Source organism: Phocoena sinus, chromosome 9, assembly GCF_008692025.1.
Source record: "Phocoena sinus isolate mPhoSin1 chromosome 9, mPhoSin1.pri, whole genome shotgun sequence".
Taxonomy (NCBI): domain Eukaryota; kingdom Metazoa; phylum Chordata; class Mammalia; order Artiodactyla; family Phocoenidae; genus Phocoena; species Phocoena sinus.
The window spans coordinates 21,864,024-21,891,013 of NC_045771.1; the positions used below are offsets into that span (position 1 = coordinate 21,864,024).

Sequence of the window (26,990 nt, forward strand, 5' to 3'; positions counted from 1 at the left end):
CTGGTTGTGTTCACATGGGAGCTGGGTTTGAATGTAGTTTTCACAGGAGACCCACAGCGTTAAGGTGCACAAGGGCACACGTTATTTCTTTTAATTCTCGTAATTCCCACGGCAGCCACAGATGATGGGAGTCGAGGTTCGTCTCTGCCCTGAAAGAAGGGCTTTAGGCATTCGTGGCAAAAACGGACCTGATTAGGTCTGCGCTTGGCACAGCAGGTTAACTTTCCTGTCGGTAACTGTTCCTAGACAAGATGCTTCAAAACTATGATGATCGGTTTGGGCTTGTCTGTGTTCACACTTTCTCTGTGGTGCAGATGATTTTGTTGCCACTTCCTGCGGCCCTGCCGGTTCAGAGCCTGCGCAGTGAGCAGCCTGGCGGCCAGATGAAGCAGCAGACGCGGCCTTTAAGACCTGGGGCTGTATCCTGACTCTGTCAGTCACGGGCTGTGTAAACTCAGGCGAGCCCTCCACAGTCCTGTGTTGATGACCGTGCCGTCACACCCTCATAGGATGTGCTGCGAGGAAAGGCTCCTTGGATTGCTCCCCCTGGAGCCGGGTGACGGGAGGGGTCTCGAGCATCCTCTAGTGACACCACCTGCCTTCCTAGCTGTCAGGTCTGATGTTGTCCTCTGCCCCCAGTGACCCTGCTTATTATTGGTAAACGATTTCCTCATTGAGAGGCATCCTTTACCAGAAGCTACATTTCTATGTAGGTGGTAAAAATGAGAAGAGTTGCTTGAGAGCTAGTTCTGCCCTCACATGGATATATCCAAAGTTAAAATCGGGCTTTGTGTTTCCAAGAGATGTTGAATGAATAAAAAGGGCAGAAATACTGGACCTTGGTCACAGTTCTTAAACTGTTCACTTAAGAAACATAGCTCTGTATTTACACACAGATAAGCTGAGAAGTCAGTGAGCAGAGCTACCTGCTGTAGTGGCTGTTGTACAGATAAAACATGAAAGATCTAGGAGCTAATTATTCCTTATTTTTGTGCCTCCGTGTCACATACATAATAATTTTAATTTCATGCCAAAAGAAGTACTCCTTGTCTTTGCTAAAACCAGTGTAGCTGCTGTTGCAACTCTTGTCTTCCTTTCCTTCCCTCCCTCCCTTCTTCCTCTTACTACTTCTTTCTTCTTCCCTCCACACCCCTTCCCCACCCTCCTTCCATCCATCCCACGGTGTTTATATAAGGAAAACACAGACACTAATCCTGCCTTCATGGAATTTACAGACTAGTGGAAGAAACAGGCAGTGTACAAATGCACAAAGGCAACTGCAGGTTATGATGTGCTATGAAGAAAAGAAGCATGTACAGTAAGAGTCTCAATAAAACCTTGTGTTTGCCTCTCCGTGTACATTAGAAATTAAGGAGAGTGACGGAGCTGTTCTGTTGTCACCTATTGGAGGGTAGATTGATAGGCATAAAGACTGGTTTTAGAGACTTCCCTGGCGGTCCAGTAGTTAAGACTCCGTGCTTCCACTACAGGGGCACAGGTTCCATCCCCAGTTGGGGAAGATCCCACATGCCACGAGGCATGGCCAAAAAAAAGGGGGGGGGACTGGTTTTATAAAGCTACCTACTACGGAATCACTGTTGGAGATTAGTATTATGAGTTTGTTTCCATATAGGTAAAGAATAGATAGATAGATAGATAGATAAAAGTTAGTTTTTCCTAACAAGCACAAAAGACAATTTGTGAAAACCGATGTCTCATGTGTGCATTATAGGGTTGGCTGATGACCGTTGGTTGAGTTGTAATAACCTGGAGGAGAAGCTTTTATTTTATTTTATTTGTTACAAATAAGTTTAGAGCAAGGCTGTACATATTCTCTGCCGCTTTCAGAGGAATTTGGAAAGGGAGAGCTCATTTCTGTGGTATTTATGATAGCTGTCTGTTCCTAAAGATGATTTCATGGAAAATTCCCATCAGTGTCCTTAGACTGAAATCAGGGATCGGGTCTGCTGTTCATGTAAGACTCAGTGGGCAAGAGAGCGTGGAAGGAAAGCCACCGCCCCGCTGAGGGTGGCCACCCTGGCCGGCAGGTCGGCCAGCTCAGGCTTAACTTCTGAACGTGGATACCTCTGCACATGTGCTGGGAGCTGCTGGGGTCAGTGCACTTCGTACTTCCTGTCACCTGAAGAGAGGGCTCTGGAGCTCGGGTCCTTCCCAAGGTCTCACCACTAAAGCGAGCAAAAACAGTGCTTTCAGTTCAAGTAACATGTCCAGGGTTTAAATTCTCACAATCCATCTTTGAGTCCCCTCGGGACAGACCTTGTCTCTTCTTCTTTGGCCCTTCTGACTAAAAGCAGCCAGGATTTTTAAACTGACTGACCTTTAAAGATTTCCGAACAGAGGAGAAAATTAGAGCAGAAACCTATTAAAGCTGAAGGTTATCTTTAAAATTACCTTTTCTCATTAGGAGTAGAACACTAGATCATTGAAAGTTTGTTCATGTTTGTGACTGATTGTATATTTAAATAATTTAAAAATCAGTACCTCATTTTAATGTTGAGTTCACTTCATGTCCATATCACCACCATCATTTCCATGAGGTTCTAGGTCTTTTGTAAACAAATTAAACACAGTACTTTCTTTATGACATGAATTAAATCTAGATCCCAATGATATTTGGCACCTTCTAAATACCCAGATGGGCACAGCGTTTGCCTTGAAGTGAAGACGTGCGTGGGGTTTTAATCACATCATGTTTTATTTTTTCTCCTTTAAATATCGCCTTTTCAATAGTTGCTTCTTAATGAATGCCTGGTTGTTTACTGTGGTTTATAACCAAGAATTTGAACATTAAAAAATTCTAATCAAAATACAGATGGAAAAAATTTTCCTTTTCAGTCTCTCATCTTTTATATTAGAATAAAAATAATTTGTCTTCCTTTTGGAAACTTAATAGATTAAGAAATCCCATCATTCTCTTCTTGAAAACTTAAGTTTAATAAATCAGTTCTGAGGAAATTTAATTACAGTTCTTAAACTATAAGAAGCTCTTATAAAATAAAAACAAGGGTAAAGCTAGAATAAGTTTCACCTCTTGAGCATGACCGTCATTTGAAAGAAAATGCAGTTAACAAATAATTTTTGCTGTATCTTCTCCATTGTTTAATCACTGAAGATACTTGGATTTTTTTCTTTAAACAGCAGAAACAAGGCATGGAATTTGTTCTCTACCCAGGTAAAGATCATTTGAGTCCAAAGACCAGATTGCAAAACAGGCCTCAGATACCTACAGAGGTTGAGAGATGTTCAAGACAACCTGAAGGCAAGAAGGGGTGTGCTCTGTTGTAGGAGGTCTTAAATGAGAATTTTATTTCAGAATTATACCCTCTTTTATCTTTGAAAGTGAGTATATCTTCATGGCAGATTATTCTCTTGAAACAAGACGGACCCGATGACCCACAGGGAAGTTATGCTTTGGGAGTACTCATCAAATTAAGAAAAGAGGGACTTCCCTGGTGGTCCAGTGGTTAAGATTCCATGCTCTCAGTGCAGAGGGCCCGGGTTCGATCCCTGGTCAGGGAACTAGATCCCACATGCTGCAACTAAGAGCATGCATGCTGCCAACTAAGACCTGGTGCAGCCAAATAAATAAATAATAAAAAAAAAAATCAAGAAAAGAAAGAGCTTATAAAAGGGGCCAAGTAGCTCAGAGGCGTTGTTCCTTCTGCTGAACTTCTAAATACGAGCACAGACGTCATAAGAGCAGGTGTTTCCATTGCCCTCTGTGTGTTGTGCCGCTACAACACACACACCTCAAAGACGTCCCATCAGCTCCTGGTTTTCGAGCTTCGGCTGTCCCAAAGGACCCCGAGCACTGTGGGTTTTAGGCTAGGGTTGGGGTTTGGTGAAAGTTGTTATTGCTTCAAAGGCAGAGGGCTGAACTTGGGTAAACCTGTGGCAACCGAAAGCTGTTCTCGGTTCCATGAAAGCAGTGGCATGATGCTTTCAGATCCTGCCTGCAGACTGCCCGGTATGTCTACAGTTAGCATTGCATTTATAATGGAAGTAAGTGATCCGACACTCACGTAGCTAAATATAGTTTATAATTTTGAGGTAAGGTTGAAACATGAAAGATCATGCTTTTCAAACTGCTGTGATGACTTAGACAGACAACTCATTTTAGATAATGGTGAATTAAGCCTGCCAGCCATCTGAACATTTTTCACCCATGTGTTCAAACACCTGCAGTTGGGTGCTAAACGTGCATGTTTAATTGCTTGAACTTCAATTATAAAATCCCTAAAGGATGTTTTTATATAGAAGAAAATAAGTCTCTTGCAAAAACTGTCTGCCTGCTCTCCTGAGCTCCTTGCCTCTCTCAGGACGTTTGTAGCAGTCCCTCTTAGAAGAGGTCCGCTTTGAAATACCGGAAGTTCAGCTCTTCGGGGAAAATGCAGAGGTCTGAACCGTGAACAGCATCACTCCAGGCATTCCCTGGGGAGTCCACTTGGTCAGAAACAAGCTTCATGCAAGAGCTGTAGTTCATCCAGGTTTCTTGAAGGTGATGATTAACATGGTCAAAGGTCTGTTTTATCAGCCCAGAGCCCGCCTCTGTTTTTAAGCTCCAGCCATTCACCTCTGCTCTTGCTGACTCTCTGCAGCCACAGAAGATACCAGAACGGGATGAATATGGCCCTGCAACAGAGCAGGGCGCTCTTGGCTTGAGCCTTTTTATTTGTCCCTCCAGCGGTTCCTAGCTGTTGTGACGTCAAGGCTGCCATTTAAAGCAGAGAAAAAGGAAACCGTGGCCTCTCTTCGCATCAGTAGCGTGGACAAGCCGTTGTTTCTCAGGCATCCACAACGCTCTCTGTCTGGCAGAGCTGTGCATTCCATGCCTGGGTGACCTGGTTAAATGGAGGAAACCAAATGCTCTCCGTTGAATGCTCTCCAAAGCAAGCATTCCACCCTGAGCTTCTGAAGCCCAGGCTTCACTGCGCCCGAGGACTGTAAATGGAGCTGCAGCATTGCTCTGCATTATCTGCTTGCATATGCAGCTTCTGTGTAGTCTTAAAAGAGAGCATATCGTTCACAACGGCCTTCATTAACGTACACTGCAACAGCGACATTACGTGCTGCCTTTGGCCTTTGGGGTCAGTGCTACAAAACCCTTTTTGGAAAACCAGTGCTGTGTTAAAAATCTTCCGGAATCACAGTCAGAAGTTCAAAACCGCTGAACTGCCACTGGTTCCTCCCATCCCACTTCTGCTCACCCTGTTCCCCAATTTCAGATTTCTGAATTCTAGAAAGCTCTTGTATTTACTTACATATTAACTTCTCACGGTGCATTTTTGTGCTTGTATAGCCTCTGCGTGTATATGAAAAAGAATCTCTACTATAAGGTGTAGATCGCAGGCTCTGGATTTTTCCTTATGAAGAGTAACACCTCTTGCTTTTCAGAGAGAAGGAGCTATTTCAAAGTATCACAAAACCGCTCTCTGTTTAGCAACAAGCCAAGATCCCTACAGCAGACAACAATCTTGCAAGGCCAAAAGCTCACTAATAACGTTCTGATCGCTTACTTACATGCCTCAGAATTCACCGACTTAAGACTCAGTCTCCCTAGGGCGTGCCTTCTTGAGTTTCTCTGGCATCAGAGACAACATTATTTTATTAGATTCTTGGAGGCGGACATGACAGTTACGAGAAAAAGCACAGCAATCACATTTTGTATTCCAGCATTGTCTTGGTTAAGTCAATAATACGCTTTTGAGGTTTTATGTTACAAATCCCATTAAATCTTTCTCAAAACAACCCTTCTCTGAACGCTTGATTGAAGGATATTTGCAGAAACCAAAACCATTTAATTTTATACAGAGGTGTATATACACGTGTCAGGCGGGATCTTGACACGCGTTGAGGCCTTTATAACTTGAATTATCATAAGACAAAATTCTTCCAGTTTATAAACTCTTGTCTTCTGGGGAAAAAAGTAGAGATCTTCAGGTAACTAGATAAAGATAGAATAGGTGGAGTGGATCTTGTAAAGTTAGAATTTACACAGTTTACTAGACTGCGGTCTAGTTTTGCCTAGACAATCAGACTTGCCCAGAGGCTAGCCTGATGCCATATGAATGCCGTATCTATGCCACTATAGATACAGTGGTGGGACCAGGGCATGGAGCTGACGAGCAGGTCTTCTTTATGGGTGCTTTGGGCTGGGTAAGCCTGAGAATCTTGAAATGAGAGGAAACCTAGGGCATTACTTCCCATTTGTGGGCTGGAGAATTAGTTCTCTTATTGTTCACCACTATCTGCATATCAGTAATTCTTTTATTCTTCCTTTTTCTGTTATTCCCATTTCAAGAGGTCCTTGTTATCTGAAGATAACAGCTCCGAAAAAACTGTTACTTTTAGAGAATTGACTTAAAACTGAATCGGATATTTTAAACAGTAAAATTTAAAAGAAGATTTTATTGGGATTAAGTCCTGAAAAGTTTAAGAAAAGTTGAATCTCAGTTTGTTTTACATTATACAACAGAAATTTGGACTATGATGAAACAATAGGCTATTTCTTAGACCAAAGATTGTTCACTTCTGTGGCAAAATCATAAAGAGGGTGATTTTTGCTAGAAGCATTTAATTTCCCCAAGGACCTCGCTTAATCTTTTGATACACAAGCCATTCTCTCGAAGAGCCTACCTCTCGTGTAATCATATCTGTTGACTTTTGCTTCCTCAGTTGTTAACTGTTCAAACTCCCTTTGATCCTTATTTGTCAGTGACTGTGTGTGACTCAGGCAGTTCCCCAGCATCACTTTTATCAGCTATGTGTAAAACTGCAGTTTCTGTTACAAGTGAACTACATTGTATTTGCATTTTTATTCTGTAGTACTGAGCAGCCACAAAAGTGAGCAGGAATAGATACTGATGTTAACACTAAGTGATCACTTTGTCATTGTTGTTTATATTCTGATGATCGGTGCTTCCTTTTGCATCCTGGTAACTACAGGGACTCAGAGAATGATCATTCAGGTAGTTACATGGTACATTTAAAGCACTCAGTATGGCTTAGTGGGCTTTATAATCAACCACATGTAGATTTGTATGCCATTCCTGGCACTTGATAGATTTTATAACCTTGGGTGAATTATTCGCAGAACCTCAGATCCTTGGTGTGTAATGTAGAGTCATAAAACCAACCTTGTGGAGTGGTCATGGGGATTAGAGCCCACATATACAAAATTCCTGGGTAATGCATAGTGCATGTAGCTCAAGAAATGATCCCTGTTAGGGTCACTGTTGCCGTTGTGCGGTGCCGTACGTTTTATGAGACTTTCACGTTCAGCTCAGGCTGAAGAACTTAAACTTTAGCCAAGTCACTGAACATTTTTAAGGTGTGCATTTACCTGAGGAAACTAAGTTTCAGAACGTCATATTTGGTGACTGTGTATGTCCCAGATTAGATCATATCATTTGATAACCATTTTCTTCATGCTGTAGATGAGAACACCAAGTTCCAAGGAAACCACATACACATTTCTCAGGACCACATGGTTTGCATCTGGCAGAGGCAAACCCAGAACCCAATCCTCCTACCCTTTACTGTGTTCTTCTGCCACGCAGTTGCTCGTTGGCAAGTGAACAATTAAAAAGGCTGTCACAGTTGTCCAGGAACAAAGTGATAAAGGTCCGACATATTTTTTTGAATCGGGAATGGGCGGGAGAGGACAAAGGCAGCAGTCACTGGAAACAAGCGCTGATTAGACTTGGCGACCGATTGGCTCAGCTCTGCTCCCTGAAGAAGGGTTAGGGTCCAAGTTCTCAAGCCTGGTCCTATGGCCGTACAATTAATTAAGCTAAGACAAATAGACGTTGTTGGTTTTGTTGTTTCCTGATGAGTTTGGAAGGACCACCCTGTCCAGATGGAAGTATGTAGGATTGAAGGTAGGAGAAGACGCCTGTGTGAAGAAATAACTTTGAGATTCTAATGCCAAAGAAGGACCGTTGAAACCATTGTGCTGTAGAGAAGTATACACACCTCTGTGTGTGTGCGCGCACATGCGTGTGTTAAACTGGATTTTCTGACATATTCCCAATTCAGGACTAAGCCACATTATAACTTACGGCTCAGTTATAATTACAAACTGTTATACCTTCATCAGAAAGAAGAGCTATTCTCATAGATTCTTCTGTGTCTGTGTGTTTGTTTTGTTGGATGGATCCTGCTGTGGCATGGAGAAACAGACTTTGCTGGGCCCTGTTTTGTAAACAAATCTGCTCACACACACTTTCTTCTATCATTGTATGTGTACACTGGCTCTGCTTTTCCCACCAGACACACGGAAGCCTAGGAATTTAGAAGCTTGTTTTCTTTTAGAAATACGCAGCCATCAAAGAAAAATGTGGGCATGCATTTAAAATGTGCGCATCTACCCAGTGTAAGTTTTTGACTCTTCACGATTCTAACTCTGGGCCATGAACTCCTCAAGAACATTGCAGCCCGATGCACATACGGTACCCCTGGGAGGCATCCTGAAGCCACCTTAAAACTATTGATTGAGCTCAGCAAATAGAGAAAGCTTTCTACCCTCCAAGTTCATTCTGTGGGATTAGTCAGCCAAGATGATAAAGTATAATACTAGTTTTTCCAAGAAGAGGTGATTCGTCCCTTTCTTAGATTGGACTATGAACTTAGCATAATATATATTTATACAGTCACTTCCTACCTGTAGTTTTTTGCATGTTTTATTTAATATTCCAGCCAAGTTCAAGTTTTTATGACAGGAAGTATGTGAATGGTTATGACAGGAGTAAATAACGTTTGATTTTATGATTACAGGAAGTAACTTTTCATGCCAAATAAATCTTTGGGGGGAAAAGTGCCCGCTTATTAATTTAACGTACATAAATTTCCCAGAATCTTTGCTCTCTGAAGGGGAAACAAAACCAGAATGTGGTCTTATTTCTTTCTCTTCTTAAGTTTTCTTGTCAACAGATGTCTTTGTTTTAGGATGAGGTATTTTCGGGTATTTCGTTGTGACCCAATATGACACGGAACCATTAAAAAAACTCTGTGTGAATATAATAAGGCCAAACGTTATAGAATAAATAGCATGAAAAGTTTGAATACCCTAAGTAGGAAATTACTTTTCCTTCAAAAGTAAATGACCAAATTATCAATCACCATCGAAGCCAAGGAGCCCCCAGCTTCCAATTCCTCTGGTTTCCACGTTCCATAAGCACATGGGAAAGATAGTTTGTTTAGCATCAGGTCTGCAAATGAGCAAGTTTACAAAGAAAAGAAAGACTTGGATAGAACTTCAGTTATGTTCATCATAGGAGAACTTTGACAGAGGCTTTGTGTTTCCCTGACTTAAAAAAAGAAGAAGAAAAAATAGGACGTAAAGATTGATTTCCCTCATCTTTCTCTTTTCTTCTTAAAGCCTGAGGAGCTTGTAGTGACAAGAAAATGTCTGACCCATTTCTGAGGACTGATGTTACACATGCATGCGTCACATGAGTGAATGAATGCCTGACAGATCAAAATAATACTCAAGAAGTGCTTCCCAGTTCCGGGCGGCTGTGAGGCAGTGGTGCAGCACCTTGTGATGGAGGGGCAAACCTTGCCTCTGTGCCGGGGATCCTCACTCCACCATTCTGATTGAAGGGATCTCTAGATCCCTTCTGCCTCCAAAACTCAGTGTCACAAATTTTGCAAAGAGGTAGTTTGCAAATTATATGAAGCTGTTCTCAGAGAACAAACTGATGTGTTAGAGTTAGCAGTACTTAGTTGTCATTAGTTTTCTTTCAGTTCTGCGGAGAATATATTTGCATGTGACATGAGTAAAAATCTGCCTCGAGTAGTCGTTTTCAGGGCGGCTTTACCTAACACGCACCACAGCCTGGCGTGGCGGGCGGACGTGCTGACGGAAGGCTCCGAGCAGAGTGATCGAGGGGGAGGCTCCCTGGCTTTGAACCCTGGCTCCACCACCTGCCGACTGTGTGACCGTGGTCAAACCCGTAAAGCCCCTGAGGCAGTGTCCTTATCTGTAGGATGGGAATAATCAAGAGAACTGAGCTTGTAGGGTTGCTGTGAGGATCGAATGAGTAGATCCGTGTAGGTGCCTAAACCGGCCCTTGTAGTCAGGTTGCTGTCACCGTGGACAAACTGGCTGAAAGAGGCTGGATGATCTGGACCAGAGCAAAGCATCACCGGGGGAAGAGGCGGAACTCCACGCGAGGCCTCCTGACTTCCCGCGTTGGGTCTGGTGCCCTTCCTGTGTGAGGCCACACCCCAACGTTTCTATAAAAGGGCCACTAAAGAGTGCACTCCTTTCCGTTGTTTAAAAGGAAACTTTGAGCAAACGTTAGCTGTGAAGAACATTTGTGACAGGGTTTTGTTTTGTTTGGGGGGGATGGGGGGACAATGGGCCCAGAGGTCTGGAGAGCAAACACTGATTCTGTGAACTTGGGATTGCAGGATGTCCACAGCGTAGCAAATTAGAGCAGGACCTGGATAGTTCCTGTAGCTTAATCACATTCTGAATACCCACCCTTAGAAATAGTCCCCTCAGCCTCCCCCACTTACAGGAGTTCCTAGAGGGCAACAGCTTCTCAGCAGCAGCCACGTGGGTTGGGTTCATATTCTCCATACTGTCCCCGCATGTATTTTTATGATCTTTATTCTGTTTTGTTCTACTTTTCCTTTCTCTTTTTGAAACCTCTGCATTGGCCACCCAGGACTTAAGAGGAACTTTCATAAGGCACAGTCTGAAACAGGAACAAACTGCACAGAAGCTTTGAGAACTTGGAGCATGTGTATGAACGTGACACAGTGGGAGGGGAAATTAGATATTCTAACATTTGAGGAAGTGTCTGGCCTCTAATCATTCACCAAGCTCAGTATCAATAGGAGTTTTTTTTTTGTTTTTTTGTTTTGCGGTACGCGGGCCTCTCACTGTTGTGGCCTCTCCCGTTGCGGAGCACAGGCTCCGGACGCGCAGGCTTAGCAGCCATGGCTCACGGGCCCAGCCGCCACGCGGCATGTGGGATCTTCCCGGACCGGGGCACGAACCCGTGTCCCCTGCATCAGCAGGCGGACTCTCAACCACTGCGCCACCAGGGAAGCCCTCAACAGGAGTTTTTTAAGCTGTAGATATTTAAAACTGCACTCCCTCTAGGGTTCCTGTTCTTTAGACATCATACAGAGAGGTCCTCTTTACATTGAGCAAGTTCATGATGAGGTCTTGGGAGTGAGGCCAGAGGGATGACTGTTGTGTAGTATTGTTGGTTTGAATCAAATCCTTAAGGACATTTATTGGTGCTGTTGTTTACTCATCCTCAATTTGAAGGTTATATTCACACCATGCATATGGTTTCCATACTCTTCTTTTTAAAGTATCCGTTTTGGTAAAATTGTGAAAACATTTCACATTCGTGAAAATTTCCTTCCAGAGAATAAAACACAGACGGTTTATTAAAATTTTTCACATGTATTCTTTATGTTTATCTTGAGTGTTCAAAAATGAGAAATACAGGAGCTGGGGTAGAAGGTATCACCACATTAGAAATTGAGGGCTGAGCGGTGCCATGTAACAAATAACATGAACACATTGGATCTATTTGTTTTTATTCTTCAGTCCCATTAAGTGGAAGCTCGTGTTTTTCTCTTTCTGCCTGCATGAACTCCTCTGCTCCCGTACCCCACCATTCCCACCCAAGATAGAAGCACATAAACAGCCTGAAAATAAAGGACAGGTTTTTTTTTAAGCTCCTCATTTAGCAAAATGTCTACAAGTCTCTTCAGAAAATGAGCTGTGTCACACTGATGCTCCTTAAGATGGGATAAAAGTAATTTTTCTTAGTTTGCCCAGTTATCAAGAAATTCTACTCTTCTCTAAGTGATCAGGTTTGGTTAAAGCCAAGAGAAATACAAAAGGTCACATCTTAGCCCTTCGTGGTCGGTTTTCAAGGGGCGCTTTGGTGCGAAAATCACGTGGTCACTGTTAATGTGAGGGGGTGTTAGAGATAGGTGTTTTTCTGCCCCCATCACAGACAAATCTGAAAATGTTCCCTCTTCTCCCAAACCCCGGGGATGGCACTCAGAGGCTGTGTCTTCAGTGTCTCAGCGCCCAGTGGGGAAGGTGATTTCCATATTCGAAATGTAGGGACAAACGAAAATAGCTCTTTTTCCTTGAAGGGTTAATGTTCTAAGCAGCTTCAGATTGGTTCACTTGAATCTTAAAATTACTTTTCTGGTCACGCGCACTGAAGGTCTAAGCATTTGTGAAATGTCTTTTTTTTTTTTTTCTTTCTCCTGATGCTGTTCTCTCTTGGCTGTCTTAATTACACAGGGGTTGAAAAACCAAATTAAAATTAGGCGTGGCTGGTAAACAGCGATCGCGTTGCATGCTTTTAGCTTTGAATGCTCGTTGGAGTTACTTCTCCTCCCTGTATTGCTTTCCTCCCCACTTTTTTTTTTTCCAAAGGAAATATCATAAGCTCTTTTAGAAGTACTCACAGGAAGTGAGAATCCGTATGCTGGTTACTCGCCAGCAACTGAGCGTTGACAGGTTGACAGTGCTGCTGCCCTCCTCCCAGATTTATTTGAACCTTTCTGCCAGAGCCCGGGAATATTCAGGGTGTACAGACCAAAGGGTTTTTTGTGTACTGAGGGAGTTAGAAGAGGAAATTGGTCATCGCGTGTCATCTTGGTGGATGGTGATTCAGGGAGCTGTGACGGGGGGTCAGCGAGGCACGTGGCTGCCGCCGTTTCTGAGGTTTCTGCTCACTTCTCAGAGGGCGGGCTGTCTTCTAAAAATTAGTGCTCCCTCCGCCGCCAAAGACGATTCTTTTGCAATGAATCACTTCCAGAAATGAATAGCCACAGTGTTTTGGAATGAAGGTTGTGAAATCCCTCGTTCATAATGGCAGGTTTTCAGTTGGTGGTTTTATCAGAGAGAATTTCTCAAGATCAAAACGAAACTTCCTCTTTAAAAGGAAAGAAAGTACTCTCAATACAGAAAGCAAAAGTATTTCCAGTCTCCTCCTGACGCACTGTCACAGAAGATCTCTGTCCTTGTATTTAGGGATACACATCCATATACTTGCCTGAACGTGTGAGTCCTTGGAATTACGGATTCATTGCCGGTAGCTGGTGATCTCCTACGCAGAAGGTCGCTAACTACAAGAAATGTTACGTGCGGTGAGTAGGTGGTGGATTCTGAAGATTATTGCTAACCCCGTGCTCATCCTCTTGAGTCGTGGATTCAGAGGACTGCTAGCAAGCTCTTAAATACTTCTGCTTTGTATGGTTTAATGGATGGAGCTGCCGGACTCATGGAAGCCTGTGAAAGGTTTTTCAGAGCATGGGTTAATTGCATAATCATTGAATCTCTTGAATATACTAGTCCTTTGGAGGGAGGAAAGATGTTTTACAGAAGGAAGCAGTTTGTGGGGGGCTTTTAGAGATGCACTTACCTCTCTTCTGTATTTTAAGTATCACTCCATCTTCTTGTGTGAAAGAAAGAAATGACTACGCGGTTTCAACAGAGAAAAAGTTACGCCAACTCTTTTTAAGTGAAGAAATTTCATCCACGTGTTACTCCTAACTGGATTTTTGTCCTCCTGACTATTCACAAGGGGAAACTACCCCATGAAAAAGACTAACCTTCTGGCAGTATCTGCGATGTGTCTCACCCAGAACCCGGTGGGCTTTCCATGGATTATTGGCAGCACTTTTATCGAGGGGGCAAAGAGAGGGAATCCAGTTCCTGGAAACAGTGAGTGCAGCTTCAGAAATTGTTCTGTCTCCTGAGCGGAGAAGTTGTTTGACCTACTGACTCATTTCATAGGAATTGGGGAAAACAACCTAGTGTGGTTTTCATTGTGAGTCCAGGAGGATTCCAAAGTCTGTGTGTCTGCAAATAAGATGAGCTGGAGAAAGGTAGTGTTGCCCCTTGCTGTTTCTACTTGCTTGTTCTCCTGATGGAATTCAGTCCCTTGCTTCCAGGACAGGTCTGGCCTGTGCTTGGAGACCCTTTGTGTGGCTGTTCAGTGGTGAGTACGGATGACAGCAGTTTCTGATTTTTACTAGTGTTTGCTTCTCAATTTCTGAAGGGCATTTAATCCAAGTAAACGCTTTAAAGAGCATTTTTTTCCAGGCACATTTATGCTACGTTTTATGTTGACCTGTAGAAAATACACTAGGTGCGGTGATAGTTATAAAAGATAGCATAACCCGTAGTCAGCAATGAAAGTTAAGATTTAAGATATATTTTGACAGAATAGATTTTTGCAACTTAATGACATGAAGGCAGTTTCGATTTTGACATAATTAAGTGATCTTTTTGGTAATGTTATTTAAAACACAAGTATGGAAGGTAGCAGTATATTCTAGCAAAAATAATATAATTACTAATAGTTCATGAAAGGCATGTATTTTTGGCTACTAACATAATATTTATGTGCAGAGAAACTTTTGATTCTTGATGTTTTGGTTTTAAAGTAAGTTTTATTGAATCAGCTAAAGGTATCAAAAGAGGACAAAGTAAGTATCCTGTACTTGGATAAAGGCAGAAGCTGAGGGTGTTTGAAGTGTTAGATTATGGCCTCTGTATAATTTCATATATGATGGGTCCACCAAATCACACCCTCAAGTTCTGTTCTTCACTCATGCAACAGATGCTTAGTGTATAATTATTACAGAGTTTCGCGTTCTCTTTGGAGATGGATGAGGAGAGAGTTGATTCGGTCATGCTGGCGCTGTTTATCCAATTTACTGCTTTATGTCTGAGTGCCTTAGGGTGGGGCTCTTACCCTTTCCAGGGTGTTGGACCCCTTTGAGATTGTGATGGACGCCACGAATCCTCTTCCCACACTCATACACAAACACTTGCCCGCATTTTCGGCGCTTCTGCAGCCACAGTGGGGCTCATCCGCGGGCCCCGCTTAAGGGCCCGGCAAGAGCAAGACCTCACCATGACTCTGCCGTTCCCTAGCTTCCCAGCAAACTCTAGAATTTAAAAGAGGAGCCATCCAAGTCGGAAAGAAGTCATTCTCTGTGGTTGCTGGGTGGGGATGAATATAAGGTAGTTTAGCTGAGTACACAAAAAAACGCCATTAAAAAGAAAATGTAGCCCCTATAGGCCGTCAACTAAATTTAAGTCAGTACTGTAATGCGGTTATGGAAAAACATAGACATGATTCTTGAGTGTATTAAAAGGAGTATGACATAAAAGGGTAAGAAAATAAGACTTGCATTAGTCAGACTCATTATTTTGTCCAATCTGAGTCACATTTGAACAAAGATTTTGGGTAATTGTGAAGAGCTCCGATATACAAGCAACAGAAAGTTATATACCCTTCTAGCAAAAGAGAAAGTAACCAGAGGTTTTAGTCCCCAAAAGGCTAAAGGATTTCTTGCTAAAGGTTTTTAAGTAGTAACAGTCTGATTTATCTTTGTAACACACTGCCTGCTTTCAGCAAATTGCAGTCCTTTAAATGGCTGTCCTGTGTAGGGACACTTGTAGCACTTCTGTGATAGCTTTGGCAAGAGCAAATAAATTCAAATAAAACCAAAGAGATGTCGTCAAGACATAAAGTATATAATAAATACACTTCTTTGTTGATTAATAGATAAGAAAATCTCGATTGCCAAGATGATAAAGTAAACGAGTGGCTGAGGGAAGTTATGAAATCTCTGGGATCTCTTTCAAGATGAGAATAGGGAATTCTGTTTTAGACGGTGGAAACATTTATTAATTCCTTCTACAAGCTCTGAGGGCCTCCTTTGCTAGATGCTCACGATCTGATAGAGGAGGCAAAGGTACAAAAACAGATTCGCAGTGTATGATTAGTGCTCTGGTGGCAGGAAAAACAGCACGTGCCTCAGGACCTCATAACACTCAGCCACCATCCGTGAGTCTTCCCAGCGGAGGCGGTGTCTGAATTCACCCTTAAAGGACAGCCTTCAAGGAGTTAGCTGGACCAGGAAGGCAGACGTGGTGGTGAGGGCTTCAGGCAGGAGGAACAGTGTAGGCACAGGCTCAGAGCAATAGGTGGTATGGTGGAGGGTGTGGGGAAAGGAATGATGAGAAGAAGGTGAAGCAGAAGGAATCACTGATAGAGGGGTCTAATGCGCTGTGCCGTGTTTGCCTGAAGGTGTCCACCTAGGAGGGTAACGAGGCCAGATGTACCCTTCAGAAAGATCACAGGGCTGCCCTGGACGGACACCGATGGCTGTGGATTCCAGAGAGATTAGCGAGGTGAAAATGGGGAAAATGTGAAGTAAGGTTAGTGGCTTAGGTTATTAGTTGGTATCGATCACCACAGAATGAAATCCGAGAGGAAAAAAGGTTTGGAGGGGAAGACAAGGCGACATGGATGGAGGAGGCTGAGGTGTAAGAGCCCAAGCGGGCCGGAAGGCGGTTTTTATGGGTGCGGACCTTGAAATGTAGGTTAGCAGCAACAATTCGAAGTCGGTGGTGGCCTTGACTTGTGTGAAGACCTGTTGCTAAAGCAGTGGGTCACTCTTCCAAATGGTTTATATGGTATTTAACATTTTTTCTGACTAACTTGTAATGAAACTTTTTTAAAAATGTAGAATAAGATGAAGATGAAATAAAAATTACCTCTGATTCCATCACCCAGAGCTCTGTTAATATTTATGTATATTGATTTCCTTCCGGTATTTTCCTGAATATACACACACACACACACACACACACACACACACACAGTTGCAAGATCAGCATCATTCTGTATAGGCATGTTTATATCTTACATTAAATGCACATCATCTCCACATGCTTTAAACTGCTTTTAAAACATTTTTAAATGTTTTTAAACAATGGTGCATTATTCTCTAATTTGGGGGTGTTCAGTTTGCTTCCAATTTTTTAAAAGCTATTTTTACATTACAATAATTATCCTTTTTTTTTTAGTATAAAACTTTTAATTATATTTTGGCTAGAATTTTCCTGAGAAGTTTTTTTTTTTATTGATTTACAATATTATATTAGTTTCAGGTGTAGCACATAGTCATTCAACATTTTTATAGATTATACTTCATTTAAAGTTATTACAAAATAATTTTATAAAAGGTAGTTCGTATCTCTTAATCCCATACCTCTGTTTTACCCCTCCCCCCATTCCCTCTCCCCACTGGTACCCAGTAGTTTATTTTCTAAATCTGTGAGTCTGTTTCTTTTTTGTTATATACATTCATTTATTTTTTAAAAACTTATTATTATTTTTTAAATTTATTTATTTTGGCTGCTCCGGGTCTTAGTTGCGGCATGCGGGATCTTTTAGGTGTGGCATGCATGCAGGATCTAGTTCCCCAAGCAGGGATCAAACCCATGCCCCCTGTATTCCCCCTGTATTCCATGCCCCCAGATTCCTACCCACTGGACCGCCAGAGAAGTCCCTACATTTGTTTATTTTATTGTTTTAGATTCCACTAACATACAGTATTTGTCTTTCTCTGTCTGACTCAGCATAATACTCTCTAGGTCCATCCACGTTGTTACAAATGGCAGAATTCCACTCTTTTTCATGGCTGAGTAATATTCCATTGTGTATGTGTGTGTGTGCGTGCGTGTGTGTGTATGAATACATATATATATGAATGTATACACACACACACACACACACACACACACACACACCCCACATCTTTATCCACTCACCTGTTGATAGACACGGGTTGCTTCCATATCTTGGCTTTTGTAAATAGTGCTGCTATGAACATTGGGGTGCATGTATCTTCTTCAGTTAGTTTTTATTTTTTTGGATATATACCCAGGAGTGGAATTGCTGGATCATATGGTAGTATTTTTAGGTTTTTTGTGACACCTTCATACTGTTTTCCATAGCGGTTGCACCGATTTACATTTCCAGCAGTGTACAAGGGTTCCCTTTTCTCCACATCCTTGCCAAAATTTGCTATTATTTGTAGATTTTTTGATAATAGCTGTTCTGACAGCTGTGAGGTTATACCTCATTGTGGTTTTGATTTGCATTTCTCTAATAATTAGTGTGTTGAATATCTTTTCATGTGCCTATTGGCCATCTGTATGTCTTCTTTGGGAAAATGTGTATTTAGGTCTTCTACCCATTTTTTAAACTGGATTGTTTGTCTTTTTGATGTTGAGTTATATGAGCTGTTTATATATTTTGGATATCAATCCATTATCAGTCATATCATTTTCAAATATTTTCTCCCATTCAGTGGATTGTCTTTTTGTTTTGTCCCATTCAGTAGGTTGTCTTCTCATTTTGTTGAAGGTTTCCTTTGCTGTGACAGTAATTAACCTTTTAAATACATGCATCTTGGATTTTTTTTTTTTTTTTTTTTTTTTTTTTGTGGTACACGGGCCTCTCACTGTTGTGGCCTCTTCCGTTGCGGAGCACAGGCTCCGGACGCGCAGGCTCAGCAGCCATGGCTCATGGGCCCAGCCGCTCCGCAGCATGTGGGATCTTCCTGGACCAGGGCACAAACCCATGTCCCCTGCATCAGCAGGCGGACTCTCAACCACTGCGCCACCAGGGAAGCCCTATTTTTGGTTGATTTATTCAACAGCTATTTGATGAGTACCCACTCTATGACAGGCATGTGGCATTTTTTAATGGCTATCAGTAAAGTTTAACTTCTTTATGTGTTTATTAGTCCATTGTTTCCTTTTGTAAATGTTCTGTTCATGTCCATTACCGACTTTTCTGTTGGGGTGTAATTATTCTATAATGTATTTGAACTGTTCTGTAATTTATGTAGTCTGTGTGTGTGTGTGTGTGTGTGTGTGTGTGTGTGTGTGTGTGCACGTGTGCATGTGATATTTGCAGAGATATTTTCCCCAGCTTTTTTGATTTTTAATTTTGCTTATGATTTTTTGAGATATAGAACCTTTACATTTTATTTAGCTGAAAATGAAATGATTTTTGTCTGTTTTTTTTTTTCTTTGTGACTTCTGTTACTTTGGGCTTAGGAATTCCTTCCCACCCAGAAGTTGGAAAATATTCATCTAATTAAAAATTTAGAGAAACATTTTTAATGTAAAATCCACCAAATTAGAAGTGAAGTGTGAGAAAAAGATCCAAATTTTTTTTTTTTCCCACAAAGTAGATCCCTCAGCATTGTGTGCTGAGTCATCTGCATTTACCCAGTTAATCTTTGGTGCTTCTTTTATATTTCAAGACCTTGTACTGTTATATCTAGCTGTAGGAGTCCATGAGTTTTGGTGGATGTTAGCACCCGAGCGGAGATATGAAAATACTTTTTTTCCAACATCTTATTATAAAAAATCTCAAGCACACAGCAAAGTTGAAAGAATTTTACAGTGAACCCCCATATGTACACCTACTAGATTCTGCAATCAATGTTTTAGCACTTTTTCCTTTATCATTTATCTATTCATGTGATACCTTTTAAACCTCCTGAATCATTTGAATTCAAAACTGGGCTCAGAGACATTTTCCTTCATTCTGTTTTTTCTCTAACTTGTAGGCTTGATTTCCAGGAAACTTTTAGCAATTTATATTAATACGGTAAAATAGTGAACATCCTAATAGATACCAAAAGAAACCACTTGGTTTCTCTTAATTTCATGGATATGGTTTGATTGGTCAGCGTCATGATGGTGATTCACATCACGGTGGGTTTGTTTTTCAAACATCATTCTCTATTAAGGGCTCCGTCCTCCACTACAGTACAGTTGCTTTTTGTTCTTTTCGGGTGGAACTGAAGAGGACATTGAAGAAAGGGTTAGAAAGGCTACTCAGTAGACACCGAGACGCTTGTGTAAGTCTGTGGTGGGTGGGCCTTGCCAGAGCTGGCAAGGGGGCTGGCTGGGCCGCAGTGGGCTTTGAGAGAAGGCTTTTGCTGGAGTCAGCCACGTTCCCGAGTGGCTGCCATGAGGCTCTGCCGCCGGAGCCCTCAGCATGAAGGCTGATTTGCCCAGGGCAGCCTGTCCCAGACCTGCCCTGCTAAACGTTTGGCTTTGAATGGCCCTGGTTCACAGCGAGTGATCAGGACGAATAAACCTTAGGTCAAGGAGCTTAGTCACCTCTTTCCAGCCTAAATGATGAGCACCCTAAATTCCCATGAGTTTTTGGTGCTTGAAAGCATCTCAGCTTAGAGATGGGTTTGCAGCCATGTCTTAACAGCACACCGACCTGCCGCGTCCGCCTCTTGGTGCAGCATACAAGTAGATGATGGAAGAAGGCACAACCTGCGTTAAAAGACTCACCCGTGGTCACCGCTAGAAATTAACCGTGGTTTAATTTTTGTACTTTTTTTTCCCCATCCAAGCCTCAATTTCCCATATGCAGAATAAGTTGATTTCATTAGATGATATAGAAGATTTTTTTTCTTTATCCTAAACCTTTGATTTTAATCTAGAGCATTAAATGTAGGCCAGTATTCACCCCTTTCTCAGCAATCTGGGAAGACAGTTCTTTTGTTTGTTTGGTTGGTTTTTTTTCCCAGTTTCTTTGAATAATACTTGCCAGGCTGTTAAGACCATCGATGAAGCTCACCAGACTCTGGATCTAGGGCTAGAATTGTAAAGCCGTTACTTCCTTGTGAAGGGAATGAGAGGGCATTCCTGAGGCGGCGCAGAGGGGGAAGCCTTACTCACGGGAAGCATATTAGCTGACTAACTGCCTACAGAGCATGTTCCCTTCTCGACCTCCGGGAGACTCATCCTGTGGTCCAGTGTCACCTTTGTTCTAAATATTCTGCTCGTAGCGGATGATGATGCGATGGTATTTTAGAAGTCTAGCCAACCAGTGCTTTGAAATGGAAGGATAGCTATACCGGAAAAATTTAACATAATCTAAATTGATACTCTAGTAATATCAGTATTCAGAAGAGGCATCCTATTTGAGGGATTTTCAGGAAAAAGAAAAGTTCAAGAACCTGAGTTTTTCCCACGCCGCTGTCCCCTCTCGCCTTTACACTCCAGCAAGACTCAGCTTGTTGCTTCCCAAACCCGCCGGGCCATTTCCTGTTACCCTCCCTCTGAACATGCAGCGCCTCCAGCCTTACCCCTCTGCCCACCTCCCGAGCACCATCACGCCCCACCCAGCCCAGTGCTGCCTTTCACTCTGCAGATACACAAATACTAAAGTGTGGAGTTTATTTGGCTTTCACTAATTTGCCAGAAGCAAGGAGAGGGTAGTTACAAAGCACTTACTCTATAACCTGTTATTTTCCACGCTATTAGAATGTAAAGCAGACTGATGTAAGAACTGGCTGTCCCCACCAGTCATCACCATGCTGTGGATAGTGTTTATGAATCGTCTTCTAAATCCACAGCTAGTCTTAAAATCTAGCTTCCGGGCTAGGTCTGCAGGAAATACGACTGTGAGATCATAAATGCTATGGAGTGAGTATGAAGTTATTTACCAGGTCCTGTTACGTTAGCACTTGGGAATCGTACGAAAGCTGCTTTGTAAGCTGGGTTGTACCTGTTTGGAACCTAGTATCTCCAAAGGGGTTAACATGTCAGAAATATAAATGGCTTTAAAATGAGTTTAAATTAAATCATAAAGTTTTTAAACATAAAATAAGGTTTGGGGTACATTCACAGGCAGTGGGATTATATAACAGGTTGGTAAGGAAAATAAGATATGTGAGGTACATCGTTAACTTTTAAGATAGATGTCTTGAAGAGAAAACTCTAACGAAATACCCTATGGTGTTACTCTCAGGGATTTAAGAAAAACAACAGAGGGCACTGAGGCACAGAGAAGTTAAGTTTTTTCTCCCAAGATTACACAGCTAGTAAGTGGAGGAGCCAGGATCAAATCACAGAAGTCTGGCTCCTAAACCCAAGCTCTTAATTTGTATCCTATTCGGTTTCCATAAATGACTCATTTATTGGCGGTATTTTTATCCCTTGGGGCCACTCAATTTCATTTAGTCAGTTATCTCTTGTAGTGGTTTTAACGTATTAGGGAGGATGGATGCAGCCCCCAAAGCTGCGCGTCATCCTGCCTTACCTTGCTCTGGATCTTCACCTGGTTACAGCTTGTCATTAACGATGCACGTTACCACAGCCTGCCCCCACGGCTCCAGCCAACGCGCTTTTGGTAATAAGAGAGTAGTATGTCCAAAAAAGGTAATTAACAAAGTAACTATCCCAACTACCAAAAAAGCGATGAGGTTTTGCCCATGATGGAATCCCCTTTTCTTTTATTACTGGAAATGAATAGAAACTCATTAATATTGTGCCTTCCAGTAAGTTCAGGCCCTATAATTTAAGCGCACTGTCAGGACCCAGAAATCTGTCATCTTGTGAGACTATTACTGCTTGGTAGGCTGACTACATAATGCCTCGGTCAGGAAGAGCGGTTTTCCAGTGATATGGCACAAAGGCCCTTCGTGCGTTAGTCTCATCTTTTGGCATTACCCCATCCTTACCCCTATTCCATGGCCTCTGGTCCAGCCAGATGAAGCTGGTCATGTTTGCCCTCCACGTGGAATCTCTTTCCTTCCCTGTCTTCCTAGCCAACCACTACTGTTCCCTTCAGATGAAACCTCCTCCAGGCAGCCTTCCCTGACTGCTCAGGACCAGGTCAAGTGCCCCACATGCTTCCACAACACCCTCTGCTTACCCCTTTGGGCACACATCATACCAAGTTCTAACTTCCTGTTTCTTGTCTGTCTTCCCTGACTTGCGCTAGCCCTTTAAGAGCCAGGATTGGTATTGTTTACCTTTGGATAAACGCCCTGACACACAAGACAGTACCTGACACATGGCAGGTACTCAACAAATGTTCGAATGAGAGAGAGGTAGAAATGACATACTTGGTGACAAGGGAAACTAATACATGAAATACCCAGTGTTGACAGATCCTAAGGTACGTTCATGATATTACCTGACTGAATCCTCACCGCAACTCTGGGGAGTCAATTTCTTTAACCCCATTGCACTGACATGGAAACATCAGCTTACCCCGGTGCATATACACAGTTTGTAGGTGGGAAAGCCAGGACTTGAGCTTAGGTCTCTGACCCCAGGTCTTACGTTCTGACATACCATGTGAATATTCCAAGGCCAGTCTTAGTTCAGGTATTAGACTCTGTAACAAAGCAGTGTGTCATTCTTGTCCTCACCAAGTAGGTCCAGAGGGAGAATCCACAGGTTTTAATTTCTCTCCCTTTTAATGTCTTCCTTGGCATCCTCCTACCCCCCATCCCCACCCACGTTTCCAGTGAAAGCCTTACAGTGACCTGTGATGGATCCTGTCCAAGTTTCTAGGTGTTGACGGTGAATCTTCTGTAGGCAGACCAAGCTGGCTGCTGCTCTTATTTGGGGGAGAGGAGTAGTAGAGCTTTGGGAAAAATGGAGAACTGCGGGGGTTCTGGTAAAGGTCTTGAGCAAATTGAGTAAGATCCTGCTGTATTAGGGAGTACAAAATGAGCAGGGTGGGAGGTGTGTGTGTCTGGGCGCCAAGAAAGGGAGCAAGAGGATATGAGTCGGGGGGCTGGTTCGGCTGACAAGTAAGAGGCTATTGAGAGGTTGCTGGCTGTGTAATTGACCAGTTGAATAGATCTTAATATCAGACTGGGGTGTTCTCCACGGGCCTGCTGGCGGGGGCGGGCTGGGGCGGGCGGCAGGGCAAGCTAGTGAGCCGACGGCGTCTTGGACACACAGAGCTAGGTGTGACGGACTCACCTGGAATGCAGGGCCTGTCGTCATTTCCGTAAGCAGGTAACCCGCGGAATACAGAGTCAGGCAGAGAGAGATTGGGGCAACGTTTCCTAAACTTTAAAAGTTCAGGATTTAATACTCAGCCCTGCTCTGTTCTAGGTACTCCTGGGAATGTTGTCAAAGGGAGGAATTTTAAATTTCACACAGGAGTTAATTTTGCCACCACGATAGAACGTTAGACAAAGTTCATAAATTTCTCCAGCGGTGGTTTGGAGTGTCAGTTATGGACGTCTCCTTTTGTACCTGGTTATCCACAGTAAGAAGCCATCCCAGCATTTTATTATGGTTTAACTGGGGGGGTGGGCAAGGTCAGGATGAAATGGCGATGCAGTTAGAAGTACCTTCTACAGGACCTTCACAGATCAGAGTGACTCAGGGAGGTCAAGGCAGGCTGGCGTCATTGCTCATTGAGTCAACAAAGGTTTCTTGAGCAGCGGCTGTGTGCCCGGCACTGGTCAGCGCTGAGACGATGATGACAGTGATCTCTGTTACCATGGCACTTGAGCAAATGCACAGAAAAGCAGTCTATTGAAACTCAGGCTCCATGAGACGAGGGGAGAGGTGCTCTCTGATGAAAGAGGGCCTTCCTTTCAAGTGGTTCTGTGAGGAGGTGACTTCCAAGGTTAGAGCTGCAGGATGGGAAGGAGTATGTGGGCGGAGGAGTTGGGGGGAAGGTTCCAAGCACCAAGAACCGCACGTTTAAGAGGCTCTGGAGGGCTTCCCTGGTGGTGCAGTGGTTGAGAGTCCACCTGCCGATGCAGGGGACACGGGTTCGTGCCCCGGTCCGGGAGGATCCCACATGCCGCAGAGTGGCTGGGCCCGTGAGCCATGGCCGCTGAGCCTGCACGTCTGGAGCCTGTGCTCCGCAACGGGAGAGGCCACAACAGTGAGAGGCCCGCGTACCGCAAAAAAAAAAAAAAAAAAAAAAAAAAAAAAAAAGAGACTGTGGAGTGGGAAATGAGTCTGGCCTTTGAGGATCAGGAAGAAGGCAGGTGTGGCCCAGGTGAGGGAGGGGCAAGCAGGTGCGGCCCCTCAGAGGCCTTCAGCTTGGTCCCTCCCTGCTCTGGAAGGTGTCCATCCCAGAGGTCTCAGGGACATGCTCGATGATCCCCGGAAGTGTCCGCGGCCCAGGCACCCAGGCTCTTAGGAGAGCTCTTGTCCCCAGAAGGCTGCCTGCCACTTTCCTCTCCTGATACTGTCACTTGTTGAGGGGAATAAATAAGGATATACGGCAAAAGCAGATTTTAGTGAAACCAGAAGTCATACCAGGTGCCCCAAAGTGTGAGAATATGCCCACAGGGACTATACAGTGACTTTAAATGGAACTGGTTTTAAACCGATGATCTGCCCGCTGTACCGTGGGTCACACGTGCCAATCTTGTGAGCGGGAACACAGCCAGGCCGGCAGGATTTAAACAAAAACCCCGGTCAGGGCCGCCAAGTGGAACCTGCGTTCTTGGCCCCCAAGGTTCTGGTGGTCCACGGAGCGGGCGGGGCGGGAGAGGCCCTCTTCTGACGTTAAACCTCCTCCAGTCTGGGCCTCCCCAGCGGGCAGCCTGGCGGCCTCCCGCTTGACGAATCCCTCCCGAGTCCTGAGTCCCGTGTCCCGTGTGTCCCCTGCGCTGCCCGTGAGGTCGGGGCAGGCCTCTGGCCACGCGTCCCTCCTCTTTGGCCGCGCACCCTCGCTCTTCGAATCACCTCTCCCCCATTTTAGAAGAAATGAACTTCGAAGCCGGGGGGTGGGGTGAGGCCAGGAGGAAGAGAGTGCCGGGACATGTTGTGTAAACACTGCTCACCATCCTTTTTTGTCTTTTACTACCTGTAGGGGCAGGTGGACATGGAGAAGCTGCTGGCAGGAAGGGCTGATTGTTCTCAAGGGCATGGGTTATGCAACAGAGCAGAAGAGCTTTGAGGATGCAGGAGGTCAGAGCAGCTTGTCCACAGGCATTTTACGCAGAAGTTTCCCTTTATATAAGATGCTATTTGCTTGACACTGTCATTAAGAATTCCTGTGCCAGCATTTAGCTGGATCTCTGGGGTGAGTCATCATTGCCAGTCTGGAGTTAAAGTAAGTGATTTCCTTTAAAGGACTCCACTTCCAAAGTTTTCCTGAGATGCCAGGCTGAAGCAGGTACCCTTGGCGCCTGTTTTTGAATAGAATGTCATTATATCCTGGTCTGTAAATTTGTACTCGAGTCCATGAGAAAAAAAAAAAGGAGACTATTCCGCCTTCTTTATCCAGTTACGAAGTGCAGGTAGACGGTGATGTAATAGATTCTGTGGACCAGGCTGTGCTGAGCTTGCGTCTGGGACAGTGACCAGACGGATGAGAGTAGAAGCAGAAGATATTTTTAGTCCGTCAGGGCTGCTCTGAGACATGGGTTCTTCCCCTACCGCAATACTTCCCAGCGGGAGGCTCAGTGCCGGGCGCACTTGCTCTGGTTCACTTCACTTGTCTATTATGCTTTCAAATATTGATGAGGCCTGGTGGGCTGCCGATTTGATGAAGCAGCTTTGAAGCCCACACAATTCAGCTCGAGTCTGTGACATTACTTAGAGGGCCTCTCAGAGGGCTCTGTGTCCCACCCAGGGACCAGTGCCTTCCCTCTGAGGTGTGGTTTTCTCTGGAAATCGGGGCCTGGGGACATAGTTCACTCTTTTTCTCTTTTCCTACATTGAGGTGATTCAGGCATGCGTGGGAGTTCTGATGCTGACATGACCCCTCTACACGTAGGTTCTTAAAATTTGGGGTGAGCCGATTTAAACCACCAGCAATGGTAAATCAGTTGAAAACTTCAGTGAGGTTATAAGCCAAGTACAACTTGCGAAAAGTGATAAAAGGAAGGGAACCTGTCTGGAATATACCAGCTGTCTCTAGAATCACTTTTGCAAGCTGGAGGGCTTCTGTCTGTAGTAAGAAAAGTGTAGGTCAATTTCCATACAAGGGTTTTTGCCTCTTTGGTAAACTTCTGCTTGGCTGGTCGTTGTTTTGATTGAGGGCTGGTCCGTCTCTCTGGCCCTCTGAGCGAGTGATGCCAGTAAGAGCATAGAAGGCACCACGTACTGTGTGGAGGAAGCACTGGGTGGGATTAGGAGGCCGGATCCCTGTCTCTTCCATCCAATTCCCGCCCCCTCCCCAATATCCATGCCAGCCCGTGAGCACCAGTGACCCTGGGAGGTTCCCGGGCCTCTCCCTCTCCCTGTTGATGAGACAGGATATAACCTACAGGCCCTGAAGTCAGGCCACCTGGGTCTGCTACCCACTTCTGCCACTTGCTGGCTGTGTGACTCTGGGCACGTTAACGTTGCTTAATGT

At 43.8% G+C, this 26,990-nt stretch overlaps 1 long non-coding RNA gene across 2 annotated transcripts in view; it reads left to right on the forward strand.

Annotated features, from left to right (window-relative positions):
- Positions 1-26,990, forward strand: part of LOC116759285 — a 207,125-nt gene that overhangs the window by 157,832 nt on the left and 22,303 nt on the right. For both annotated transcript variants that reach the window (XR_004351405.1, XR_004351406.1), the window contains one exon: positions 13,046-14,015. This is a non-coding gene — a long non-coding RNA (uncharacterized LOC116759285). The remainder of the gene's footprint in view (positions 1-13,045; positions 14,016-26,990) is intronic.